We start from the raw sequence: 7,500 nt of genomic DNA, 5'->3' as shown, positions 1-7,500 counted from the left end.
ATAGATAAACAGATAGAGGGAGAGAGAACAGGGAGAGAGAGAGAGAGAGAGAGAGAGAGAGAGAGAGGGAGAGAAAGAGGGTGGGGGGGGGAGAAAATGTAAAGGTTATGTCCTTTTGTTGTGCATTTTATTAACTAACACGGGCCAATACTAAATAACTAAAATAAATATTGTCACCACCACAGTATTTCGAATAGAGTACGTGCTGGATTCGAGCACGCTCTACAATACAACACACTACAGATGAGTGACCGAATCTATCGTATCTAGATAGTATGCGCTTTGCTAAGAAGCTCATAACATTGCCACCCGGAAGTAGAACGGACCAACACACAAAACTATGAGTAACCATGAACGTTTATAGTCTGGTTAATACAGTTCAGTGAGCATTACTCATAAACGCGGATGGCAAAAAACAATAACAAAGACATGAGTTGCGTCATCTTCGAACTATCTATAGATAGTATGCGCTTGGCTTAGAAGCTCATAACATTGCCATCCGGAAGTATAACGGACCAACACACAAAACTATGAGTAACCATGAACGTTTATAGTCTGGTTAATACAGTTCAGTGAGCATTACTCATAACGCGGATGGCAAAAAACAATAACAAAGACATGAGTTGCGTCATCTTCGAACTATCTATAGATAGTATGCGCTTGGCTTAGAAGCTCATAACATTGCCATCCGGAAGTATAACGGACCAACACACAAAACTATGTGTAACCATGAACTTTTATAGTCTGGTTAATACAGTTTAGTGAGAATCACTCACAAAACGCGGATGGCAAAATACAATAACAAATGCTTGAGTGACGTCATCTTCGTTCCATCTATTGGTCACCTTTTAGGAGCACAGTCGGATTCAAGCACGCTTTTTGGGCTTCGCCCTTGATCGCGATAGAATTCAGCGAATACTGTACAGATCATTCGTTAATAATAGTTAATAAAACATTTTTCTTTTTGATTGCTGACAGAGATTGTGAATCAGTGCAAAAACGTTGCTTTGCTAAAAAGTAAAAAAAAAAAAAAAAAACATAATAATAATAATAATAATAATAATAATAATAATAATAATAATAATAATAATAATAATAATAATAATAATAATAATAATAATAACAATAATAATAATAAACGTTTGTTTTTTCTGTTAATTGTTATTCCTCGTGTCTGTTAAAATAATATATTTTATTATAATATTGGCCAAAAAAAAAGAAGGGGGGGGGGGGGGTCTTTTCTTTCATTTAATTTAAAAACCTGCTTTCAGCATATTGTTCAAGCACGACATATTTTGTTCATATTATAGAGACGATGGATCATATTTCAGCCATCGAGCAGTCAACCAAAATCGTTATATAATAATATATAAATAACAATGTGAAATTGAATGCAAGCTTAAATTTAATATACGATAACAGTTAAAATGGACGTTTCGGGTTTCCCATTTATCAACAAAACAGGATGAATGAAACACTTCAGACAAATAAGATAATGTGGAAGTGGCGTTGATAAGATGAATAAATAAAAACGTTGATGGGCAGGAAATAGTATGCTCCTTTGTTTATTCGTCTTAACAACGCCACTACCACATTATCTCATTTGTCTGTAGTGTTTCAATCATCCTGAAACGGACAATAGCAATTGATATCCTTTGGACAGGACGCTACTAGTCTATTGCAAAGACCTTTCTGCCAGCTATCCATTCACTGCTTGGTAGACAACGGGATTGATCTCGGTCTTTTTGCGTGTGAAGCGAGTGCTCTATCAGCTGACCTATCGGGGACCCCCTCGTTGTAATTGTAGGTCTAGGCAATATCATAACATAACGTGTAAAATCCCCTAACGAGCTGGCCACACCTGTCCACACTAACGCGGTCGGCATGTTGGTGAGTACTGTACAAATAACTAATTAGAACCAACTGTGAGCTTTCGACAACAGACATAAACATACCAGCCCATGCCACTCTACTTAGTTGGAGTGATGCATGCATAACTCTACTTTAACTCATCTAGAATTATGCTATGGCTTGCATTCATTATTCATGCATTTATTTATTATAAATCACCGTGTAAGTATAAGCTTTATGAATACCCAGCTGAGATTGACGAGCGAAACACGGTTGCGAATAAATCGAAAATGAATAATGAATGGTATACTTATATTGTTATTCTTATATTATTATTATTATTATTATTATTATTATTATTATTATTATTATTATTATTATTATTATTATTATTATTATTATTATAGTAACAATAATAATAATAATAATAATAATAATAATAATAATAATAATAATAATAATAATAATAATAATAATATTGATAATAACAATAATAATAATAATAATAATAATAATATAAGAAGAAGAAGAAGAAGAAGAAGAAGAAGAAGAAGAAGAAGAAGAAGAAGAAGAAGAAGAAGAAGAAGAAGAAGAAGAAGAAGAAGAAGAAGAAGAAGAAGAAGAAGGAGAAGAAGAAGAGGAATGAGAAGAAGAAGAAGAAGAAGAAGAAGAAGAAGAAGAAGAAGAAGAAGAAGAAGAAGAGGAAGAACAACAACAATAGTAATACATAATAATAACCGTTATCGAGGTCACCTAAACCACCACCATCATCATCATCATCATCATCATCATCATCATCATCATCATCATCATCAAAAAACAACATCATTAATCGTGATAAACCGATATCGAACATAACCACTTTCTATTCCATCTGCACTTTGATCTTTAATTCCAATCTTATAATGGAAACTTGTTTGCTACTCGAAATCCACCGACAATAATAAATGAATGATAATGTGAATGAAAAAATAAGGTCACAAAATAATGAATAAAATAAAACATCCACAAATTCGATCGAATCGTGGTAAAATTCCGTTAGTTTCAGGAATACACAAATAATCCAATAATTCATGACATTACGAACTGTTCAAATTTTTAATCATCCATGAGAAATCGATACTCGTAAGAAACACATGTACAGAAATGTAACCAGTTAAAACTGCGTATACTGTGTTGACAGTACAGACATGTATTTTAAAATTTGATCAGAAAACAACTCATCGTTCAAATATCGATCAATTTAAACGACCTTCATCTTGGCAAAGACTCTCAAAACTTGGGATATGCGAAGGCCCAGGTTTGAGGCCCAACATGAGGAACCTTTAAATCGATCGATTTTTGAAGGACGAGTTTTCTGGCCAATTTTTTAAATATGTATTTTTTTTTTTTTAACAGAGTACAATGTAAGCTGGTTAAAGCTTTAACATTGGCAACTACGAGTACGATGACAATAATAAACAAAAACTTGAAATTTTCACTAGTCGGTCTGAACGGACGACCTGTTCAATTCACGATACGTACGTACGTCGGTAGATAGATAGACTACTCGAATGAAATTCCATCCCTTCACTTCACCTGCAATACCGTGTGGCGTGAATATTGAATGGGCAAGCAAGGAAAGACAGCAGCTTGCTTTCGGCCCGCTTCACCTCAACTTCGTTCATTCAGCAGTCAACAACAGCAATTCGCTAATTAGATTTAAGTAGGCACGTCGTTAAGAGGACCACACCGGTAAAGAGTAAAGAAAAGACCAAGTCGTAGTACGTAGCAGTCTTGTCAGATAGATAGACAGATAGATGCATGATGTCCTAGATAGGTAGACGACATCACTGCCAGATTTTTGATGAATAAAATGTCAAACAAGTTGTAAAACAATGCCAAATTGTCACTTTTTTTAAATTCTTAAAAATGAACGCAAAAAAAAAAGAAATAAATCTTTATTTTCTTGCCATACCGCGATGTAAATAACACTTTAACATGCCATTTTAGGATAAATAAAATTTATTAAGCTTGTTTCATTGGAGTTTATTTGTCTCTGTCATTGGTAAATCAGATTGTTTTTGATAAGATGCCAAAATGCCAATCCAAATTTTCGTATACCAAACGACCTCATAAATAATAAAAAAAGAAGGAAAGAAAAGAAAGCAACAACAACAATAACAAACAAAGAAAACAAAAGCAACTACAACAAAAGAAATAAATGGATTTTTGATTTTGGCATTAAAACATCAAACTGACAACCCGGGACGACGATGGCTGGGTGGGAGTGGTGGAAGTAAGTGGATAGTGGATAATGTGGCGGCATTACGTGCCAATGATGCCCTGGGGCAGGTGAGTGCTGGGGTGTTTGTTGTGTGGCCCGGGGGGGGGGGGAGATGAATTTAAGGACGGCCATAGATTATCGCACCTATAAATTGGAGAGAGATCCATCTCTCTCTCTCTCTCTCTCTCTCTCTCTCTCTCTCTCTTCTCCTCTCTCTCTCTCTCTCTCTCTCTCTCTCTCTCTCTCTCTCTCTCTCATTCTTCCTCTTCGTTTCTCTCTGGCCCTTCCCTTCTCTCTTTTTTTTTTTCGTCGGTGGTTGTGTATTGTTTTTGTTATTGTGCATGCGCGCGCGTGAGTGTGTATGTGTGTTATTTTTGTATAGTTAGTTATCTGATAATCCCAGTGCCCTCTCTGACTTCTTCACAATCAATCATTTCAATTTGTTAATCTGTCAAGAAGTTTATTTTTGCGTTTATCTGTCTGTCTGTCTGTCTGTCTACAGCGAGACGATCATAAGTACGTGAAATCTACAAGCATTTAACTTCGTATACGAGTAAACAAATTCTTGTCTGTCAGTCTCAGTCTCTCTAGTATGCAGAATCACTAGCTTTTATATAGCGCAAAATCCCCTATATGTACTCAAAGCGCTTTATAACGGTCCCGAGCCAATGGTAAACTTACTATGGGGCATATACGGCTCTGTTACATTTTTTCGACGGATACAACGGTGTTCTCAGTATAGTACTCAAATTACACCTGAGTACGGTGAATGTGAGAATGTGAGTGAAGAGTCTTTTGTGCGGCTATGTGGTCAAGCGGTATGACACTCGAAAGGTCCTGAGTTCGAGCCTCGCTCGGCGCATAGTTGAGTCATTGGATAAGGCTCTTTACTCACATTCTCCCACCGTACTCAGGTGTTAAATGAGTACCTGACCATTAACAGCGTTGTCTCTGTCCGGAAAAAAAATGTAATATCGCCTTACAGGCGTCATGTCTCATTCTACATGTTACGTGTTGCTGTTGGTCAGGGACATCTTGTAAAGCGCTTTGAGCACATTTAGTGGATATAGCGCTATATAAAATCTCAAAAAGAGTCTTTTCTAAGGATTCAACTTAGCGCCGTCCACATCGGGACTCGAACCTGTGACATGCCAGTCTGAAGGCGATGTCATATCATAAAATCACCCAAAAAAAAAAACAACAACAAAACGTGAGCATTTATAAAACGCAAAATCCACTAACTGTGCTCAAAGCGCTTTACAATGGGTCCCTAGCCAACAGCAGCATTAAACATGTAGGACGAGGCATAAGACTTCATAATTACATCTTAATCTAAAAATCAAAAATGAAAGATAAAGAAGTCATTGATTCACACACAAGTTAAAGATCAAAATTGAGTGTAACTAGACTACCCTACTAACTACCCTAAGCAGTTCCCACAGGTATCTCTTTATCTTTCTTTCTTTGTCCATAACAGTAAATAGGACCGTGCTGTGTCTTGTATGCAGACCTACCTAGTACTACGAAAATTTCTTAGAAATACGATTTATTTTTTTTTTTTGCTCCAGCTACAGAACTGCATTCTCCTCTTTCACTCAATAAATCTTATTGAAAAGGAAAGTTTAGTTCCTCATAACCTGTATTCAGAACTTAGGAGCATTTTTGGATCCTGCTGAGGACAATAAATTATCTATTTCTAACGCTATTTAACTCTCTCCTTACCAGCCTTTTTCAGGATTTTCCACAAAACTTCACACCCAACTAACACAAAAATATATCTTTTATCACTCAAACACAATAGCAGAAAGTTATTGAGATACATAATTTCTTTAGTAAAACATGCTCTACAACACACTGTTCATTTTCTTTAAATGTTATGATTTACAAAAGAAATTTGAATAAGACAAATGTTGGTTTTATCGTAACGAATGTGACGATTTTCCTATGGTTGGTAAGGAGAGGGTTAAAGTGGATTTTCTCCCCTTGGAAACTACGAAGTTTTGAAATTTCTAGAAGGCAGCTCTGTGTTGTGTTATCGGTATAGCCAGGGGATAACCTACCCGGTTTTATAGGCCGTTAACGCGAGCTGGGGACAAGCCGATACAATAAAGATAACGTTGAATAGGCAAGTGATCCTCTTTTCCCAATAAACTTAGTAGTACCGTCAATAACCATCCCTAAAAGACTATCTACCGGAAATATCTTAATATCAGGCTATCATCCCGTGTAACTATTGGTCGTTAAAGACTCATTGCCTTTGTATTTGCATTGGTGTGTTAGATTTACAGACACACGGCGAACTTTTATAGATAGAATGAAGTTGACGTTACTCGGGTCTTTGTTATTATTATTTTTTTTTTTTTTTTTTTTTTTTTTTTTTGGTCATTCACGTTTATGAGTAATTCTCACTTTAACTGTATTAACGAGACTATAAAAGTTCATGATGACACACAGTTTTCTGTGTTGGTCCGTTATACTTCCGGATGGCAATAGGCTTTTAACGAAATCGGGTCGAACGCCGAACCCGAACGCCGAACCCGAACGGATATAGCCTTCTCACGTGACCATGAACGAGATCTGGATAGTGAAGACTCTCAAGCGGTATGCAGCATCGGATCTAAGGTCACGTGATAGAGGATAGCTTGGGTTGCTGTTGGCTTGTGTTAGGGGAGGGGCAAGGTCAGTGTCATTCAATAGTATATAATTGTGCATGTGGCGCTCTATACAGAGAGAAAATTATAAATTGATTACGGGGGAAGGTGGGGGGAGGGGGGGGGGGGGTTGACCCACAAACGATCGAGGTGTTGGGCTTCGGGTAGACCATGATACGAAATCAAAGAGAAAAGGCCGCTGGTACTTGGATGGTGGAAATGGTTGGGGGGTGGGGGGGGGTAGTGACAATCAGCATGGGATGTATATATTAACATTAATAATATAGGCAATAGATGACCAGGGATGTGTATTGTTTGTATATGTTTGTGTGTGTGTGCGCGCGCGTGTGTGTGTGTGAAAGGGATTACACAAAAACACCTTTCTCTGTAGCTTCCAAATGATTACGTATACGATAAATTTGAAACCCACATTGTTTGAATCAGCTCACTAATTAATTCCTGAGCCCTGAGATGGTGACGCAACTATTACATACAAGACCTTGCAGTCGAGACGGCAGGGCTTTTGGGTTACACAACCACTATTTACCCATCGGTCAGCGGTACTCTTTGATGTATACAACACTCACCGCCTTTACGCAAAGCCGCCTGCCCATAAATCAAGAGATGGTCTCCTAACTGTTCACAAGCGAACTGTCAAACGAGCAATCGATGATTGGATAAGAATCTCAAGATCTCATATAATAAGGTAAGTTTTGGAGAGGTGATATCCCT

At 37.1% G+C, this 7,500-nt stretch overlaps 1 protein-coding gene across 3 annotated transcripts in view; it reads right to left on the bottom strand.

The window, feature by feature from the left end:
- The window catches only part of LOC144958744 (uncharacterized), a 184,815-nt gene that overhangs the window by 114,575 nt on the left and 62,740 nt on the right, over window positions 1-7,500 (bottom strand). The window contains exon 1 of one of the 3 annotated variants that reach the window (XM_078890916.1): window positions 3,430-3,530. The exons of the other annotated variants lie outside the window; for them this stretch is intronic. The gene's annotated coding sequence lies outside the window, so the exon portion shown is untranslated. Of the gene's footprint in view, window positions 1-3,429; window positions 3,531-7,500 lie in introns of those variants that run through there. 3 annotated transcript variants of the gene reach the window in all.

Source organism: Berghia stephanieae, chromosome 13 (genome assembly GCF_034508935.2).
Source record: "Berghia stephanieae isolate SIO BIC M18660-M18661 chromosome 13, UCSD_Bste_1.3, whole genome shotgun sequence".
Classification (NCBI taxonomy): domain Eukaryota; kingdom Metazoa; phylum Mollusca; class Gastropoda; order Nudibranchia; family Aeolidiidae; genus Berghia; species Berghia stephanieae.
Note: the sequence above shows the minus strand (reverse complement) of the source record. Positions and strands in the feature narration are given on the sequence as shown.